We start from the raw sequence: 19,963 nt of genomic DNA, 5'->3' as shown, positions 1-19,963 counted from the left end.
AAGAATATATTAAAAGTAATATAATTATCACATAAGTCTTGTTGCCAACTGTGAAAACAGCGTGAGCAGTGGCTTGGCGCGTGCGTCCTGCACGGCGCCCGACGCACAACTGTTCAAATACAATTTAAAATAACGTTCGATATTCGATTTGCGATAAAACAAAACAGGTGGACAGTAACAACGGTCTGTGTATTGTCTTAAAGGAGGTAGTTGTTGTTTCAGTTTTAATGGGTCTATATTTAAATTGCTTCTGTGTTTGTTCCTAAGAGAGACAGGTGGCTCTTTAGGCAATGGTTAACAGACTAAGTAGAGGTTTTTTAAATCGAAATCAATTTAATTTAAACCCCTGGACATTGTCACTTGTCGTAGCAGAATGACTGTTTAGTACGAAATCTCAAGCCATTGCTTAATTGATCGTATTAATTGTTTTAGCACCTTAATTTGTGCATTAGCATTAACTACTTTTGAAGCATTTGTAAGATGGAAATAGTCGATGATTTTAAATTTAACGAAACCTATCAAAGATACAAGAAATAGAAAACCAATATACGACATTAAGCTTACTAACATTAGTGATAAACACATCACAAACTCCAGCCATAAACTTGGGGTTGGGCACGTCGGTGCGCAAAGCTGTTACATGCTATTTGCAGGCTGATACAGCACCTGAGCTGCGCCCATAACTATATGCGGAACCTCTAAAAATGTCGATAAACACTATGTTTAGATGTTCCAGCACTTAAAAGATCGATCAACATTATTCGTTTTTGTTCTTCGATTGAAATAGTGAAGTTCCTCCCACGTTTTTATACACTCACTTTTCTTGTTTTTTTTTTTGTCGTTTCGCTTGGATTTTTGCACCTCAATTTTGAGGCACTTCAGGTTCAAACCCGAGGACAATGCACTTTGCAACTACAAAAACGGCTAGACCGATTTTGATAAAATTTGAATGGTGTGACGTATTTAAAAACGCTGGTTTAAAATTTATTAATTAAATTTAACTAATTAACTATCTAGTATCCCTATCTAGTGTTGTAAAGGACTCGAGTCTTTTAGCCTTAATTCGATAGACTCGGCTCTATGATAAGGGAGCTTCGAATAATAACGGAGCTACTCAAGCATTTCTTGTTTGAATTGAAAATTAAAATACTATTCGTAAAAACTAGCATTAACAAAAAGCAACTATCGTTAACTAAACTATCTACTCGTATCCTTTAAAGGTTAGGGACCTTTCATTGGAATGTCGAAATGTTTAAGTAGAAAAATTACCGATTTTTTTATTTACCCAAAACTAGTTAAATACTATTTACACAAGCCAAAGAGTGTCCACAAAAGGCTCTATTAAGGTAATATTTTATTAATCTTTGAAGCAAATAAATTTTCACTACTACTTACTATCATCGCTTGAAGTAATTTTATTGCGCGGTTGAAAGCGAGAAAGCAACTACACGAAATATAGTAGTGTCTCGCTTTCGCTCTTACAATAATATACATAATAGAGATGATGGTACTCCCCTTGCTAATAGGGTAACAATAATTCTAGGTTAAGTCAACACTTAATATCGGCCATGTTTTCTTAACCAGTCATTTGACAAGATATTAAATGTATATTTGACATGCAAGTTATTTCTAAGGCAGGTACCACACTAGACCAACAAACAGTGCTTTGGCGATTGTCTTTGCTTCAAGATTCAAATGTGGAGACGCAAGTATGGGTGTCCTTGTGTATGTGACTTGAATTAAAGTGGGAGACGATATAAAATAAAAATGTTAGTCGCTTGCTGATTGCTGTTATGGTATGTAAATAGATTTGTTTTTCGTTTGGTTATATTCTACATTGCAGCTAAAAGCAAAACGCCTGTTGGTCTAGTGGTTAGTGACCCTGACTGCTGTACCGGAGGTCGTGGGATCGATTTCCGCCCAGGACAAATGTTGTGTGATGAGCATGATCATTTGTTCTGGTGTCTGGGTGTTATTTATCTATAATGTGTATGTATTTAGAAATATATAAGTAAGTTTATCAGTTGTCTGGTTACCATAACACAAGCTCTGCTTAGCTTGGGATTAGATAAACGTGAGTGAAAAAAAAAATCCCATGCTTGCTCGCTGCATGCTCCTCCTCTGCGATTCAAACCAAGTGTCAGTTTTACAATCGTTGTCATTAATAGAAAACGTCCAAATGTGCGTACCATACGGCAATGAGATTTCTTTTCGATTGATCACGTGACAAAGACCTTTATAAATTTAAACGTTTTCTTATGACATGAGCGGTTGTCAAATATTACTTGGTACGAGAGGCTTGTGTGCGGCATGCCTAAACTGCTAGATACTTTAAATGAAGACATGAATGTTCTCAGTTATTAACTTAAGGTGGGTGAGAGCTTTTGAATGTCAAAAGTTTTTATTAAAGAAACTTAATAGAGTATAAAGATAAATATATAAAAAGAAAAGGCGAGAAAGACTTGTTAAGTACTAAAAAATAGAGGCTCGTAGAGAAAGAGGACGGCCAAGAACAGAGTAAGTCAATTCGAAAATATTATTAAAATATCGAAAATAAAATGTATTTCCTTTCAATTTCTTACCTTCTTTATAAAAATCTAAATTTCTAGAATTGAATAAATACCTTCCAAGAAAACTGGATGACTTATTACGAAGGGCAAATATGGGGAATATCAAATGGTCACTACTGGGAAAGTATTGTCGTAAGTAAGTATATTGAATGATTATGTTTTCCAAATCTACAGAAGCTTTAGGTATCAATGGAGATATCTTAATTTATAAACAACAATAATTATAGTTTTAACAACAATATAAACGTTTCACAGTTAGGTAATCGTCTTCCGCCTTTAATCTATAAATTAAATATTCACATGTGTTTGGCTAAAGAATTGAACCAAAGCCCCGATTCCTACGGTAAATGTGATCAATGAGATGAAACAATTACAAAACGAACATTATTGCAAAATGGCGAGCCATAAATATTATACATTAGTACCATAAACAAAAAGTTCTTTGTTTAAAATTTCGTTATTCGGCTTTTCAAATCACCGAACGCGCAGCGAATTAGCAATACCCACTTTGAATGTGGAAAACAGAGGCAGAATGTTTGCCGCCCAACGGCTGAACAGTTGCCGGTTAAAAAAAAAAGCGATTTCAGGCGAATGGCGCTTAGACGCAGGCGATCCCGCCGCCCTCAGTGCCCATCCGACCGCGGAGGGAAACGCACGTCTCGATTTCCGGCGCTCCGAACCACGAGACACATCGCGGCAGAAAAAATCGTCAAATTTTCAACGTAAAGTTTACACTCCTTGTGTATGAACATATAATTTTTCATGACTTTAAATTTGTTTATTTCGTGAACATTTGGTTTCAATGTATAGTGATTTATTACAATAGTGCGTGTACTGTGAGAGACTGCTATAAAAGCGGGGAAAAGCTGTTAGCTGTCAGCTGTCAGAAACGTTAAGGTGAGCGATAGAATTAAATTTATTGTCCAGTTATAAATTATACTAACAACGATGGTTTTTTTTAGTATTTTTGACATGTTATTTACAAGAATATATCATTATGGAATATAATAAAAATATGATGGATGATGTTTTCCGGTTGTTAAATTGTTTGAGTGAAAACTACGAATGGAAATGTTCAATTATTTTTAAGATTTGTGCGGTTCTTGTAAGTTTTAATTGAACATGGCTATTTAGATCATACTTTGATGTATTATTAATTTCATTACGAGAACGCGAAAACTTACAAGGACACATTAACTGTTAGACTTAACAACAATTCTAATTTTTAACAAATTTGATATGACAACCGTTTAACCTATGTTAAGGCCTCTCTTAAGAGTTTTTTGATAGCCTGCATCTGTACTGTCATTAGTTCTCGTATTATGACTCTTATGACAACAATGCACATTCACGCGTGATTAAAAACCCTTCTTCTATCCTTGCTTGGAAATTTAAAGGTTATCCCACTAAATCAACGCAGTTAACATCGCTCCGATATTAAACAAAATCCCTTTGCATCCTCTTCAGCCTTTACGGCTTACAACTTTTAACCGAACAACATAATATTAACAGAGACGTAACTTTTTCAACAGGCTTTTGAATGTTATTTGGAATGAATGGAGTCGGAAAAACAATTCAAACGAATCTTCACATGATGGTAACCTTTCAGAACCAGCATGAGATCAAATCTATGTCGTATTATAATATTGCATTCTCAAGTAAATTACTTATGCTGTCAAACATTCATTTGAAATCAGAAACCGGGTAATGGATCAAATTCAAATAGCAAGATTTTGATAGCAGACCGAAAGACAGACAACTTAGCAAAGCGAAACGAAACAAAAGTTTGTAAAATAAATAATATCACATCCCAAATTTTACAATTCCAACCTAACATGAAGAAATCCACAATTACCGTTCAGTATTGCCACACTACGTTACTTAAGCGGAATAAATAAAATGTTATTAGTTTTCATAAACCGAGGGTGCGCGGTGCACCTGTGCCGGTATCAGCTGCTCGCACCAATATAGCGATCATTAGGAGATGTGCTCTCACTGGATGCTGGCTGTCGCAGCCTAGATGTAGGGGTAATGGGACTGTTTGTGTGTTTCAAAAGAATTAGAGTTATGATGAATGAGAGGTCTTACTTACGTACACTAAGTACTCGTAGCTAAGCTATTTCTGCCTAAGTAAATCGATCACCGTTTAAGGTACGCTTGACGCGGTTTGTCATAACGAGTTTCTTCGTGTTTCGAAAGGCATGTTACATTGCGGGTCCCGGCTGTTATTCATATTTTTTTTGACAGCCATTACAGGTAGTCTTGAAAGTTTGAAAATTAGTCTAACTAAGAGATATCGTGTTACCTAAGTAACAGGATTGATGAGGTCAGGTAGGCAGTCGCTCCTTGTAAAACACTCGTACTAAGCTGAATCCGGTTAGACTGGAACCCGACCCCAACATAGTTAGGAAAAGGCTAGGCCGATGATAAGAGGTGCTACTTAGACTTAAATAACAGCTCCTGTAGCAGATTATTATTTTTTTATAATCGTTAACGTCAATTGAAATCTCTTGATTGAATGGAGGTGACAGGTCAAAGTCACGCGACTTATTGAAACGAATTGTCATTATATTTGAGCGTTATTTTTTGAGGATTGCGATTGTAGAAATTTCACTTAACAAGATACCTACACTGATTTTCCGTTACCCTGCTTTTGAATACATCATCATCATCATCATTCACAGCCTTTATCCTCCCACTGCTGGGCATAGGCCTCCCCTTTCTCATGCCAATTTCAATTTTATTTTGAATAAAATTGGAGATAAATTTGAGTTTAAAGTGTTACAAATAGTATATTGTAGTGATTTCGATTCGCTATTAGTGTTCAAAAATAATTAATAAAAATGTCTGGAATTTTTTTGACCATTAAACTGAAAAACCGGTCAAGTTCGAGTCGGACTCGCGACCAACAAATTAATGACTGTAACAACTGTTACCAAAGCTAGATCATTATTCTTAGCACTAGACATTCATCCAGATATAGTGACGAACGGACGGACAGCGGACTCTCACTAATATCGTCCCATTTTTACCTTTTTAATTCGGCCAACGTTTCCCGTCAAACGAATTACATTTTTACTAAATACCTCGACATGTAATAGGGGCTGAGACAAACACACACATACATGACAATGATTTACAATGACCCGTATGTGTGTGTGCCCTCATCGAGGTCACCTTAGACCCGCATTACTGATGCTTAGACATCATTGAATTAGATATGTTGTAAATCAAACGCGTCTGTGGGTATGCAAACAATGTCCTATATTGAATACCTACAGATTAATTATTTACGTAGTATTTGTAATTTCTTAATTAAGTTGTAAGTAATTAAACAAGTAAGTTTCCGTTTTAAAGATTTGAAATGTGCAATAAAGTATAAATAAAGAAAAAAACTTTGAACAAGAATATGATGTGTTGCAGATTTTTCTTGACAGAAAGAAATTCATTCCCATTTTCCGTCCTTTTATGAATGATTATAAAGAAAGGACGGAAAATGACAAAAATGAAATCTTTAACTCTTGTTAAACTTTATGTCTGATTAAGGCCTGATTGTCGTCAACAAACATTTAAAAAACACTCCTTTCTCTTAAGTACAACAAAACTATCACCAACCATACTCCGTAGAACCAAATTAAAACTCCTCAAACGCCAAATAAGTCAGTCACATCCAGTTCCGAACATCTGTGACAACAATAAGAGGCACCATCTGTGCGGCGCAGGTGTAGCTTTACGTATAAATTGTAACAGGGAAATTCCAATAACGGAGAGGTTCCTTCGAGATTTAGTGCTCACGACACGGCGACGGTGTGTGATGGAGCGGAGGATACCAGCACAGCATGGAGTGTGTAGTTCATTTGGAATTGTAGTAAATGTGTTTTGTTATTGGAAATAATTGTGTAGCTTAAAAATGCGGAGAAAATCTGGAGTAAAATTGAGTATCCGCATGTGTCTTCTTCTCTATTTCCTTTTTCCCAAGTTCATTACATTAAAATCTATAATACAGATATTTTCTAGTTATTCAATGCTTAATACAACCGACCTTAACATTGGTTACTGCTAATCAAATTATAGTTTAATGGGATTTACTTTTATTGGTATGAAACAAATTTTAAGTTTAGCGAAGTGTTGTCTTTAAGCAAGACCAAAGCCTCTACTAGGTTCCTTTTAACCCCTTAACTCGATATGGCTTACAAAGGCTAGTTTTGCCAGAAAAATCAAGCTGGTTTCTCAATCATTCAAGTTTTGTTTCAGCAAATACTTGGAACAATAACACAGGTTTTTCTGTAAATTACTCTGAAAAGAAAACGCAGATGTTTTAATTGATGTTTAGTGTCACGAAAGCAAATAGATGTGCTAACGTAACGCCAGGTGGCCAGAGTGAATGCAAACTGTGAATACAGAAAGACGTCACTCGATAAATAAATATTTTAAGTAGCAGTACCATGTGTACCCATCATAAATATAAACTAAATTGTCATGTCTTCTTGATTGACAATGGATTTAAAATATATAAAATTCTGGATGAGAAAATTCGGTGTTTTACTGGGAAGTGGGAGGTAAAGATGTAACATGGTAGTGCAAGATGAAATTACCTATTACATTAAAAAAGAGAGTTATGAGTATATTGAGTATAATACAAAATTATTCACAAGCAAAGGCAGCTCAAAAAATAATGAAGTATATATAAAATAGTGAAGAAAAATGTGAATGTTCAAGCAAAACACAAATTATTGGGATAATTATTTTTGTCTTTGATCATAATAAAATAACGTGAACTAGTAAAAAATGTTTTATTGGGATCCAGTTAAAAAAATAAATAAAAAATCATTTATTACATATGTCTGAAAGATCCATAAAGGTTTTACTCATTCATGAAAAAGAAATCAAATTTAATGCATTTATTAAATAGAAGGAAAGCGAAAATCAAAGAAACATGCTTTAAATAAGTCTGCCACGTCCCGTACCCACGTCGTCTCGCCCCCAACCCTCACAGTGTAACAGCGCACAATAACATAAAGGGTTAGATTGTGAATGGACTACCGAGTTATTAGATTTTTTCAGCTAAAGTTATGATGCCCGTATATTCTCTGCTTCAATTATGATGTAGGTCCAATGTGACAAGCGTTCGATGATTTAATATGGTACCTAGCTGATTTAAGCAGTTTTAGAAAAGAGTTTTTTTTGGTTATTGAAAGTTCACTCGTTAACGGCCGCTTTCTATATTCGATCTCAATCCCTAATTTACGGATCGAGATTGACATTTGAATCCATTTTCAACTTTTAGTGTTTCTATAACCTATCCATGGATCGTTTTGTCGATCTTTTTCTTCAATCTATCTTTGGGAGGGCGGATCGAGATTTTAGATTGGTATTTGTATGAAAGTGACAGTTATGCGTTTTCTATAACCGATCTCTGGTTTTGACAAATCGATTTTTGACATTTTTGATCTATAATCGCGATCCCCATTTTTTTACGGATTGTACTGAGAAATCTCTGAAAATCGAAATATTTTCAAGTGATAGTGATAGCGATCTTGAAGTATTAGCTCAGCTATCGGACTGGGATAGTAGTGACAGCGACGACGAACAAAATCTGTCCTCAAAATTTGTAATTGTGATTGTGATGTATCGAGTGGCTGTTTTTTTTTCTGCACTTTACTTGTAAACGGGGGTCAAGGATTTAAGCTAAAGACCAGCGGACGCTTAAACTTTTTTCTTTCGGTATTATAGTTTTTGTGTACTAAGACACTTTTACCAATATCTGTAATACTGGAATCAATAGATAACGATTATAATATTCTCGTTTTGATTTATTTATTTAAAACCATGAAGTTTCATTACAGGGTTTACCCTAATGCGACAACTTAGAACTTAAACTAAACAAAAATTGCAACACATTACATTATTAAAAACACATAAACACGTCAGTCTGATTTTGAAGAAGTTGGTGGTGTGGAGAGCTCTTGTAAGAGGTGCTTTGGCGAGCAAATTTGTTCTCGCTGTAGGTGCGGGCTTGGCCGCCGCCACACGAAGCGGTCCGGTACACACGCTCAAGCACTGCAATACTTCCGGGTGATTCTCCACTCCACGAAGCAGCTTCACCAAGAAGACGACCAGTGCAAACTCCCGTCTCATATACAGTTGATCATTGCCAACCATGCTCAGAACAAACAGAGTGGGATCCATGAGTAGGTAGAACGGATACACCCCATACAGTTTCTTGTACAGATGGCGCGTGAACTTATTCTGAATGCGCTCGAATATTACCGCTGTATTCTATTCTATAGCTGAGACATCGGAAAAACAAACAACAAATAAACTTGCGATTTTAAAATATATTGTGTTAATGTCAAACTGACTGACAACTTTTCGATTGACTGACGTTCCGTTGCTCATCAATAAACGATTATTGTCGTTTATGCTTTTTCTAATTTTCAGGTAGAATTATAGTATTTACCGCTACGACTTCCCAATCTTTTATTTTCGTATTTTGTGCAATTTCTAGTGATTATACATAAAATAGATAAGCTTTAAGAAAATAGCCATCATTTTACACATTAATAATCGCTGAAGTACTTTTTCGGCACATGCGTAAAACAAAACGTTTAGCAGGGCGATCTATCCGTTTTTTTTCGATAGATTTCGAGACGAGATCGATTAAAGAAATGCAGATTCAAGCTCAATCGAGGGATTGAGAAAAATCTGGATTGATCGGAATCTTAGATTCGGGATCGAATATAGAAAGCGGCCGTAAGTCATAAACAATTTTTGTTGTAATAATCTATTATTACAACAATATTTTATATATCCAGTATTATTATAGGTGTAGCTATGGCGATAAATGGTATATGGTAATGGTATTCACTGTTGTTACGCCAAGAAGCTATTTGCTATAATCAATTTCTTTTTGAGTGTTGGGTTTTAAACTTTCCCTACAGGAAAATATAGCCCTTGTATTACAAATGTTTTTGGACACCAATCCACAGAGATTGTAGCCATTGTCGATCACAATAAAAACCAGACTCATGATGGACTCACATCAAATTTTTCAGAACTGTCAAAATATGACAGTATTGTTTCAATTATTCAATTTCATATAACTCTTTCTCCACGTGTAAAGTCACGTCACAAACATACATCAGCCATACAACCATACACATATTGTATGACAGACAAAGAACTTGACAACAGTGTGACGCCATCTTACATTTGGTACATTGTTTTTGGCACCTGTGTAAACGGGCGGCGCGTGCGACCGGCGCCTGCGCAGCGTGTGGGGTTACTCGCTCAGCATTTATGGATCTTTTTTAATTAATATTGGCTCTTTGGTTGTTTTGAGAATTTGGCGGTTGTTTTTTAATGAATGGTGGTAATAGTTTGGAAGAGAAAATGAACTTGAAAATGAATATGATACCCAACACAGGTGTCATTACACTACACGAGAGTGTCTTCGTGATATTAAGTTGAAGAGAAAGAAAACTATTTTTAAATTCATTTATTAATAAAGTGATACTACATTGCCTAAAAAACGAACTGTAGCATTTTTCTCTTCCTCTCTTTTTAAATATAATAAACTATGTATTTTAAAGATGCCATCGAATAAAGTACGAAATAAAATTTTACTACCAAACCAGGAAATAACGCTATTTATAGGATGTTGGCATAATAGATAAGAAATGCAAGACATATATCGAAGAAACCGGTTCAAATATCCTTGTTTTGCAACGCTGATAAGTTTACATTATCTTAACTGCTTTGACAGGAAGGTAAATACTTATAAGTCATTAGTTGAGCAGATGCCGATCCTCCTGATCTCCTGGCATCATCTTAATATTCTCATTACGTGCATCATGGCTACGGTAACGATTGTATTAGGGAGGAGCTACCTACCTACTTAAATAATAGATATATTTTTTATCTTCACGTTAGCATCTGTTAGTTGTGAGCAGATATTGGCAAATAGTATTTATTCTGTATTAATGTTAGCGATTTTACTGTGGTTAACGAGAGTAGAAATGTCAATTGGCTCGACTGACAATATTTTTTTACAGTACAATTAAGACGTACCTACAGGTAGTTTTTCTGCTTCGATTATCTACAGAATAGTTTAAATTACATTTTTAAATTAACAAAAATGTATCTGTATATTTAAAGTTCTGTGGCAAAGTGAATTTAAAAGTTTTCATTGTCATAGCTGTACAGCTAATAAATATTCAAATTAAATGCCAAATACTTCAATAAGAGAAAAAATCTATTCAAAAAATGAATTGACAACAAATGTACAGTTTGTTGATTTCATTGTGGTTGGCCATAAGACCTCAGTTTTCAAGTAGTGCCAACATCACAGTTGTATAAATAAGAAACACCAGCTGTGTGCAAGCCGCGTCTAAATGCATCACATACTTATCACTCGGTTTTAAATAAAATCAGGTGTTTTCGACGTGACGTGACTAAGTGGGTACTGAAGGTTGGACTTTAGAGTACAATTTCAAGGATAAGTTTGATTTACAAAAGATTTACGAGTATTTGTTTGAACGGATAAGTGGGATGGGTGTGAGGTTAGTGAGGTATACGTACTGATAGATTAGTTGTATGTATGTACTCATTCTGTATTCGTTGTAAAAGAACTGAGAGGGTGCTGTGGAGTGCTTGCGCCATAACTTCGTTACAACCATGAGCTGGAGCACTCATCTTTGACAATCCTTACGGGTAGGCAGATCTAGAAAGTCTGACAACCAGTCTAACTAAGGGGTATCGTGTTGCCCAATTAACTGGGTTGAGGAGGTCAGATAGGCAGTCGATCCTTGTAAACACTGGTACTTAGCTGAATTAGTTTAGACTGGAAGCCGACCCCAACATAATTGGGAGAGGGCTAGGAAGATGATGATGACGAGCTAGAGCACTGAGGAAGCGAAGAATGAACCAAATTTGTATAAATGAATTTTTGATATGATTTTTTAGTATTGTTAATTATATCCGTAATCTAAAAAAACAATTTCGCATTAATACCTACATTTCGTCCACGCCGAGCAGTTGAATAAATTTGATGAAATTACACGCGTATACTGCTATGCCATTGAAATAGTGCAATCATTACTTTTATGCAGTTAAAGCCCTCCTCACGACCGCTTGGAAAAGTGAATAACGCATGCAGAATGTTACGAGACACAGACATAATAAGCTTTACTAGTGACAAAGGACAAAGTGAATAGCAAATTAGTTTTTCACCGAACTCTAACTGTAGTACAGTTTGTTGGGGCGTGATGTTAACTAGTCACTCAATTAGTAACACATTATAAACACTTAAGTATATTTCTTTATTTATTTTACAACACTTTACCAACGTCTTACAGTAGAATATCGCGGATCATCCGACTCAAAGGACCGTAATGTCTCGATACCGGTCCTGCGAGACAGATTAGGACCAAGATCAGCCAAGATGAGTGAACGAATGGTTCTGAAGTGCTGAAGCGTGTAATATTTAATCAGTTGTCTACCTAAACAAGGGTTTTCCTTCAAATCCTCTACTATGCCTATTTTCCTAGATGTAAGACTAAGCGAAGACCTATCAAATGAAGGTCATGTTCTGTTTCTGCATAGATTAAATTTGTCTATTGTTTTTCTTAAGCAATTTTTCTTACGCGGCTTTCGCCTATTTGTACTGTATCCTTGTCGCAGCTCCGACTTGCAAATGCCCGGTTTTTATCATTTTTTTACCCCTGTAGCTCCCACTTTTAATCATTTTTTTATTAAAAACTACTTTATAATGATCCAGCTATTTTATTGTCAGTCAAACAAACATTCTACCAAACGAAAAATCAACATTACAAATCATTTTCCGCTCTCTTATCTTCACCTAATAGCTGAAAATCAACAAAGAGGAATACCGTGGCAGGCAATTAAATGTATATAATTTGTAAACACGGCGGAGAGGCCGCTCGTTGAGATAAACCGTCCCCCATGATCGAGGGCTCCGAGCCTATCACAGATGCGGGCCTATGTACCGACAGACTGAACAGTTTACTCTCTGCTTATTTGTATTACAAGATTTTTGTTGAATTTGATGTTAATTTTTTGTTTGCATATGTTAGATGAGTAGATTTGGTATTTTATTTATTAGACTATCTGTTTTTGAATTTTTATTATTTAAATTGTATAGGTTCAGTTTTGTTTGCGCATTGTCTGTAGAAGCTAGAACTATTTCAAATATGTGATAAGATGATTGCATAATTAATTATTAAAAACAGATACTTTTGAACACGATACACAATTCGTATAATTTCAATGTTTACCCACGATTAATTTAACTACTGTTTAAAAGTTTAGACACACCGCTTTTTTAACATTTTGATATCAATACACAGAATAAGTTATATTTATAAAAAAAATATTAATAAAATTTTACTTTACATTTCGCTGTCCGTTGTGTTGAAAATTCTTCAAGAAAGGCAGTGTTATCTTCTTCTCATGTTTTAATCTGTCCTGAACTAAAATCTTAACAAGACCTAAACCCAATTTACAAACCATCTAAAGAAAATCCCAAAATTTAAAAAATCAAACCAATTTTACTTGAAATTGTTTTGCCATCGGTACTATAATGCCCCGCATGCGGGTTCGATTTGAGTACGTTTGCACTGGCTGTGCTTGTGCCGAGCGTGATAAATTGTCAGCGCCGACCATAAGGACCCGGTCCTTCGGCACACCACTTATATGGACAGGGGATTTGAATACCTAAGTGTCTAGAATGGTCATAGGCAGGTCGGCAGGACTGTCGAACTGTTTGTCTCGGTAAATGAAGCTGTGTTAAATACAAGTTTGAGTTGATTTGTAATTATTCACTGTCTTTAGTGAAAAGGGAGTTAAAATATCTATACTATTTTATCAATTACGTAGTAATAATTATTAATTTATTGAAAAAAAAAAAAACTCCCGCTGAAATCAATTCTAAGGATACGTGAATTTCACAAAGATTAAAATGACATACACAAGGCACCCAGATTCAGAACTCGAGGATAACACTAATGCTTGCCTTACGCTGGGTTTGAACCCGCGACACGTCCACTTGGCTATTAATGTTAATTGACTAAAAGTTATTCAGATAAGAATAAAAGAAAATGTAATTAACTATTCTGAAAAGACAAACAGACATTATAGATTAAATCAATAACTCCTTTATTTTCCGAACTTACTATTAAACTAAAGAATCAATCTCCTACAAAATAGGTCACAGATTGCATAACCAATGGAAGTGCAACTTAAATAAATGCGTCGCTCGCGCTCGCGTGCGCGCCCATTTGCGCGGCAATACCGCGGCGCTCTGTGGTCACATCGTCACATGTGGCGCAGAAATAGGCGCCGTTCACGATTATTTTAGAAAAGTAGTCAGCTGATCCTAGTTGCTGGTAGAGTAGATTGATTATTTCCATTTGAACAAGAGTTTTTATTGACATTATTAGTTAATTTTGGAAGTTGAAATATTACAAATTAAATGAATAAGTATCTGACGTTTCTTTGTCCCGTGAATGCTATTGTATTTCTAGGTGGGACAGCGATCTTGTAATGTACGCAGCCCGGACCGATGAGCGTGGATATAATATAATGCCGTGCTACCGTGCAAAACCGGCCGATTGTCTAATCAAACATAAGTTTATTTTTTAATTTAGATTTGCCTGTTTGTCCTATGGTAAGTTTCCCCTGCGTGCTATACCGGAGGACGATTCCTGTCGTGGACATGTGTTCTATATCTGTGTATTTAGAAATTTATGTTTACTATTTGTCTCGCACTATGATAAAAGCTTTGCTTAGCTTAAGACTTGACGTAGTACAAAATTTATAACAAAAAACTAAACACTAGCTATACTTATTTAAATAGTACTAAACTAAACTACAATTTAGAACATAGTTACATAACTCAGTGAAAGTGACTCCAATAGTTTATTAATCTGTGTCGCGCATCATTGGCGTCGCATGCGGGATGTCTCGTAGTCACCTCGTCCTATTGAGACGTGGCGACTGTGTAACCAGGAGGTCACTTGTATGACCTTGGTGCTATAATGTGGATTAATAAGGATGCGGGGCCCAGCTTTTGAATGAAAGAAGTAAAGTTACATGGTTGCTACGGTTGATTTGGAGTGTTATAATGTTGATTGGGTTGGATTAAGGAAAGAATAGTTACATTTGTATAAACTGTTAACTGTCTTTACATTGCTTTACAGGGGAGTCATATTATAAAATTGATAACAAACACCGAATTTTAATACTTACTTTATCCCCTTCAGTAATTACACAAACAAGAAATTATTATTTTTCGTAGCGCCTTTAACGTATGGCCATAGCTTCAGATAAAAATTCCTCCTTAAAACAATAACCGAAATCGAACACGCTTAAATTCAGTCCAAATTACCATTTTTTCAGCCGCTAACAGCCTACAGGCCAAAGCCTTCATAATCAGGAACGAGCATTGACCACGCTCGCACCCCAAAACCTGCGACTGACTACAATCCATTAAACACAGGCTTGTAATTATGTGACCGTATTCCTAAAACTAAAAAATATTATACACCGTTATGATTAATTCTACGAATAAATCTTATAAAAGGGAATTATGTAGATTTATTTTTAATATTAGGCCCTATTATTTACCGGTCCCAATATGGCGCCGGTAGTATTTAAACGGTTTGAGGTTGTTCTATATTGCGATATTAAGGGGAGGTTTTTATTTTATGAAAATAATTATTTAAAGAATATTTACAAAATTGAAATGTAACATTATCTTTTATTTGGTATCTGAAAAGCTGATTAAACCTCACTTGTTGTGACATCAAATCGATCAAAGAGATCATGACAGTGATTATTTAACCACGAGTAAATAATTTTCGTGTTAATCCTTCAATAAGTTGCGGCACTTGCCTGGTAGTAGGCTTGCCGGCAGGTAGGTAGGTAGGTAGGTCCAAATAAAGCAAATCTTTTTTTTGAGGAAATTTGTCTTTATTTCGGCCAACTTCCGTTGCCCCAATCACACCCAGATCAGGAGGTCGTAGAAGTAAACTGGGAACACTGGCCTGAACCGTGGGTAGCTCTGGCGGCGGCCTTGCTCCTTCCCAGGTACGCTTCCGGTAGTCCAGACAGGATCCAGTCGGTCTTCCACTCGCCGCAAGGTAGAATAGGTTGCGAAGCGAGGGTCCAAGGTGGAACATAAAATCCTGGAAGCGCAGACACAAGGCAAGCGTTAACAGAGCTCGGACCACGTAGCCGGGTCCAAAGGTCACAGTGTCCCAGCAACAAAAGAAAAAAAAGGAACAGCTGATTCTAGCTAGAATGTTAAGCAAAGGAGAACACCTTACAATAGAAACACTATCAAGCAATGCATGGAAACTTACCCCAGCGGGATTTCCGATTCGGATTTGTTTTTTAGAACAACCACGTATTAATTAGGCCCGATGTTACGGTATCTGAGAGCGTGTGACACAGCCGTCACGTCTGATGCACTTAAGTCGTCTGCCGTTTGCATTTAACGAATGTGCCCGAGCGGAGCCGAAGAGTGGCGAGCGGCGGGACCGGTTTTTAACTTGTTTAGAGATGCGCAGGCGCAATATATGCGCGGACCTTCGCGTAAACAATTAATATTGGGTTCCGTAGTACATTTATGACAAGTTAATTATATTAATATGTAGTTTAAATTTATAAGTGATAGAATTGTGTTTCTTTTAGTTTAATTAAGGCGTTTTAATAATTTTAGAGTTAAGTTTTATAATGATTTTATTGTAATTATTTGTAGTTTTATAATTTCTAACCTATTCTTAGAGCTAGCAAGGTACAACGTTACAGTACCCCGCCGCGAAGTGAAGGATTTTTCGTACTTAGAATAGAAAAATCCGCAATCACTACCAACTGCAAACTTACTAATACGTTCAGGCTAACATTCATACTTCACGCTTACATACAAGGTATCACACCGTCTTTAGCCTTTTAGTTTATGACTTGAGACTCTAACAAACAGAGTAACAATTATATAGTATCAATTGTTCTCGTTAGTAAGTTTGTATGTAAAAAACGGATATAATATTTAATACATAAGTTAAGTAGATAAGATGTTACTATTAAGACTAGGTTAGATGTATTAGTTTATTTTATAATTTGTAATTTAGTTATTTTAGATTTATTTATTTATAGTTACTATGTTTTATAATTTGTAATTTTAATATCTTTGATATGCCAGGAGCCTAGTGGTTTTCCAGACATATCAGCTAACTCGTAGACAAGAGGAGATTTTTTACCAGTTATTTTACATTTTATAAATTTCGGTGCTAACTTTTTATTGAAATATTTGTCCTTGTCACTAAGGTAAAACGTCTTTCTCCACACTATATCACCAATGTTAAATTCAGCCGGTTTCCGGCGTAAATTATAATGTAGACTATTACGACTGTGAGCTTGTAGAAGTAGTGACTGAACTTTATTAAAGATAGAAGATAGGATACCTATGTTCTCTGCGTAGTAATCGCGAGGTTGGAAAATTAAATCATCTTCAGTATCAGTGTCGATATAATGTGTACCACAAGTTACTAATTCACGTCCGTATACCAGAAATGAAGGAGTGTAGCCAGTTACTTCATTTACGGAACAATTCACAGCGAATTGTATTTTAGGTACTAGTAGATCCCAGATGCGATGATCGTTAGAGATGAACGTGGAAATGGCAGTCATTATCGTTTTGTTATAACGTTCAACTGTGTTTACTTGAGGTGAATATTTAGGTGTAAAATGCAACTTAGGGACTTTATATTTCTCAAGCATATGTTTAAGCGTGGTACTTACGAATTGTTTACCATTATCCAAAATCACAGTGGAAGGGATGCCATGTATTAGGAATACATGCTCCTCCAGTATTTTGGTAATAATTTCAGCGGTAGCGCGCTTGATTGGAAATAGTAAGCAATACTTACTAAAACAACAAGTGACAACTAGAATAAAGGTGTTTAGTTTCCTGGTAGGGGGTAGGGGTCCTACTAGGTCGACGCTAATAACTTGGAAAGGTCTAGTGCAAGGTTTAGGTCTACCCATTTCACCTAGGATCGCGTGATTTTGGTGTTTATGCGCGACGCAAGTATCGCAAGAAGTGACCGCTTTTACAACGTCTGCATGCATGCCTGGCCAGAAATAACTGAGACTTAACCGTTTAAAAGTTTTAAAAATTCCGAAATGACCCGCTGTTGGGTTCGAGTGGTTTTCGAGCACGATAGCTTGTCTCGACTCAGCAGGAATCACTTCTTTCCACTCGAACTCTTTATGTAAAGGGTTATTACTTTTTGAATAACGGAATAAACGATTGTTTTTAACTAGGTAATTAGGAAAAGATGTAGGGGAATTTTGACAACCATTAAATATATTTAAGTACCACTGATCATTAGTATTAAGTAGAATGTTATTAGAATTTATAGCCGAAATTTTACATGAACGTGACAATGCATCAGGGATAACATTATCAACGCCACGCCTGTGTTTAATTTCAAAATTAAAGGCTGATAGACGGACACCCCAGCGAGCTAACCGTCCCGTTGGGTTACTTAGATTTAGGAACCACTTGAGGGCTGAATGGTCAGTGTAGACGATAAACTTCATGCCATTATCGAGATAGCATCTCCAGTGTTCCAAAGCTGTTAAAACAGCCAAAGCTTCACGCTCCGTAATGCTATAGTTCTTTTCAGGTCCAGTCAAGGTTCTACTGTAGTAGGCAATAGGGTGCTCAACTCCTTCTGTGATTTGGGTTAGCATGCCTCCAACACCATAATCGCTAGCGTCTGTATGCACTTGAAAGGGAAGATTAAAATTGGGGCAAGATAGAATAGGGGCAGAAATTAATAGTTCTCTTAATTTATTAAAGGACTCCTCGGCTTGGGTAGTCCAAGAAAAAGGATTATTTTTTTTATTTGTAGAAGTTAATTTATTTAAAGGACCAGCAATTGAACTAAAGTTAGGGACGAACTTCCGGTACCACGAAGCTATACCGAGAAATCGCTTAACTTCTTTTTTATTTGTAGGTGTAGGGTAGTTGACAATAGTCTCAATTTTTGAAGGATCAACATGAAGACCTTTAGAGTTGATTACATAGCCAAGGTATTTAAGTTCATTACGAAAAAAAACAGATTTCTCAAAGTTAATAGTTAAATTAGCCATTTTTAGTTTTTTATGAACTTTTAGAAGTAGAGAAATATGGGATTCGAAATCAGGACTAGCCACCACAATATCGTCTATGTAAACAAATACGGAGTTTTCAAATTCAGGTCCATAGAATAAGGTATCAACTAGTCTTTGTTGTGTAGCCGGTGAATTTGTCAACCCGAAAGGCATAGTGACAAATCTGAAGGTACCACGATGCGGAATGTAGAACGCAGTTTTGTTACGGTCAGCTTCAGAAATTGGAATCTGCCAAAAAGCTTTAGATAGGTCTATACTACTTAGGTATTTAGCATTTTTCAGGTTGTCTAGAATCTCAGATATGTAGGGTAATTTGTAGGCATCCTTTTTAGTTACCGAGTTTAGTTTCCTGCTATCTAGACAGAACCTAAGCCTGCCATCTTTTTTAGGTATAAGTAAGACAGGGGAAGACCAAGGGCTCTCACATTCTTCAACCACACCTAGAGCTAGCATTTCATCCAGTTCCTCAGATAAAATACGTTGCTTCTCTGGAGAAACGCGGTAGTATCTTTGTCTAATAGGTATAGAATCTCCAGTATCAATCTGATGCATGACTAGATTAGTTCTACCTAAACCACACTTTTCAGTAGAAATATCCTTAAACTGATCGATTACATTATCAGCGGTAACACGTTGATTATCTGTTAGTTCATGGTAGGAATGTAACACAACATTTGCTTCAGAGACCGTGTTTACGTTAGTAGGGCAATTAGACAAACTATGTAATGAAATAGAATTGTAAAATTTTGGAAAGAGATTAAATTTTGACCAAAAATCAACACCGAGTATGAGATTGGTTTTTATAGTAGGTATAACATAGGCTTTTAAAATATGAAATTGATTTTCGAATGTTACGGGTAAATTAACATAACCAATAGTAGGTAAATTTTCGCCTCCTGCAGCAGTGAAGGTTTTTAGGTCTTTATGAATAGCTAGGCCGATAGGTTTTAGATATTCAAGGCAATTGTTACCTAGAATAGTTGCAGCTGAGCCAGAGTCTAGTAATCCACACAAAGTAATATTACCAACCTGGACAGTTGCGTAGGGTCGAATATCATCTATAGGTTTTTTATCGAAGATTGTTGTAACAAAATAGCTTGAAAAGAAAGTTTTAATAGTTGATAGCCAATTTTGCCAATCGTTAACATCAAAGTTTTTAGAATTTTTAGTTTCATCTTTTATATTACGACAAT

The 19,963-nt window shown here is 35.9% G+C and overlaps 1 protein-coding gene across 1 annotated transcript in view; it reads left to right on the top strand.

The window, feature by feature from the left end:
* The first annotated feature begins 2,132 nt into the window (after nucleotides 1-2,132).
* Nucleotides 2,133-19,963, top strand: part of LOC113494432 (protein CBFA2T3) — a 63,290-nt gene continuing 45,459 nt past the window's right edge. The window contains exon 1 of the mRNA XM_026872762.1: nucleotides 2,133-3,467. The gene's annotated coding sequence lies outside the window, so the exon portion shown is untranslated. The remainder of the gene's footprint in view (nucleotides 3,468-19,963) is intronic.

The sequence above is a fragment of the Trichoplusia ni genome, chromosome 5, assembly GCF_003590095.1.
Source record: "Trichoplusia ni isolate ovarian cell line Hi5 chromosome 5, tn1, whole genome shotgun sequence".
Lineage (NCBI taxonomy): Eukaryota > Metazoa > Arthropoda > Insecta > Lepidoptera > Noctuidae > Trichoplusia > Trichoplusia ni.
The sequence above is the reverse complement of the archived record's forward strand: the minus strand, read 5'-3'. Positions and strand labels throughout refer to the sequence as shown.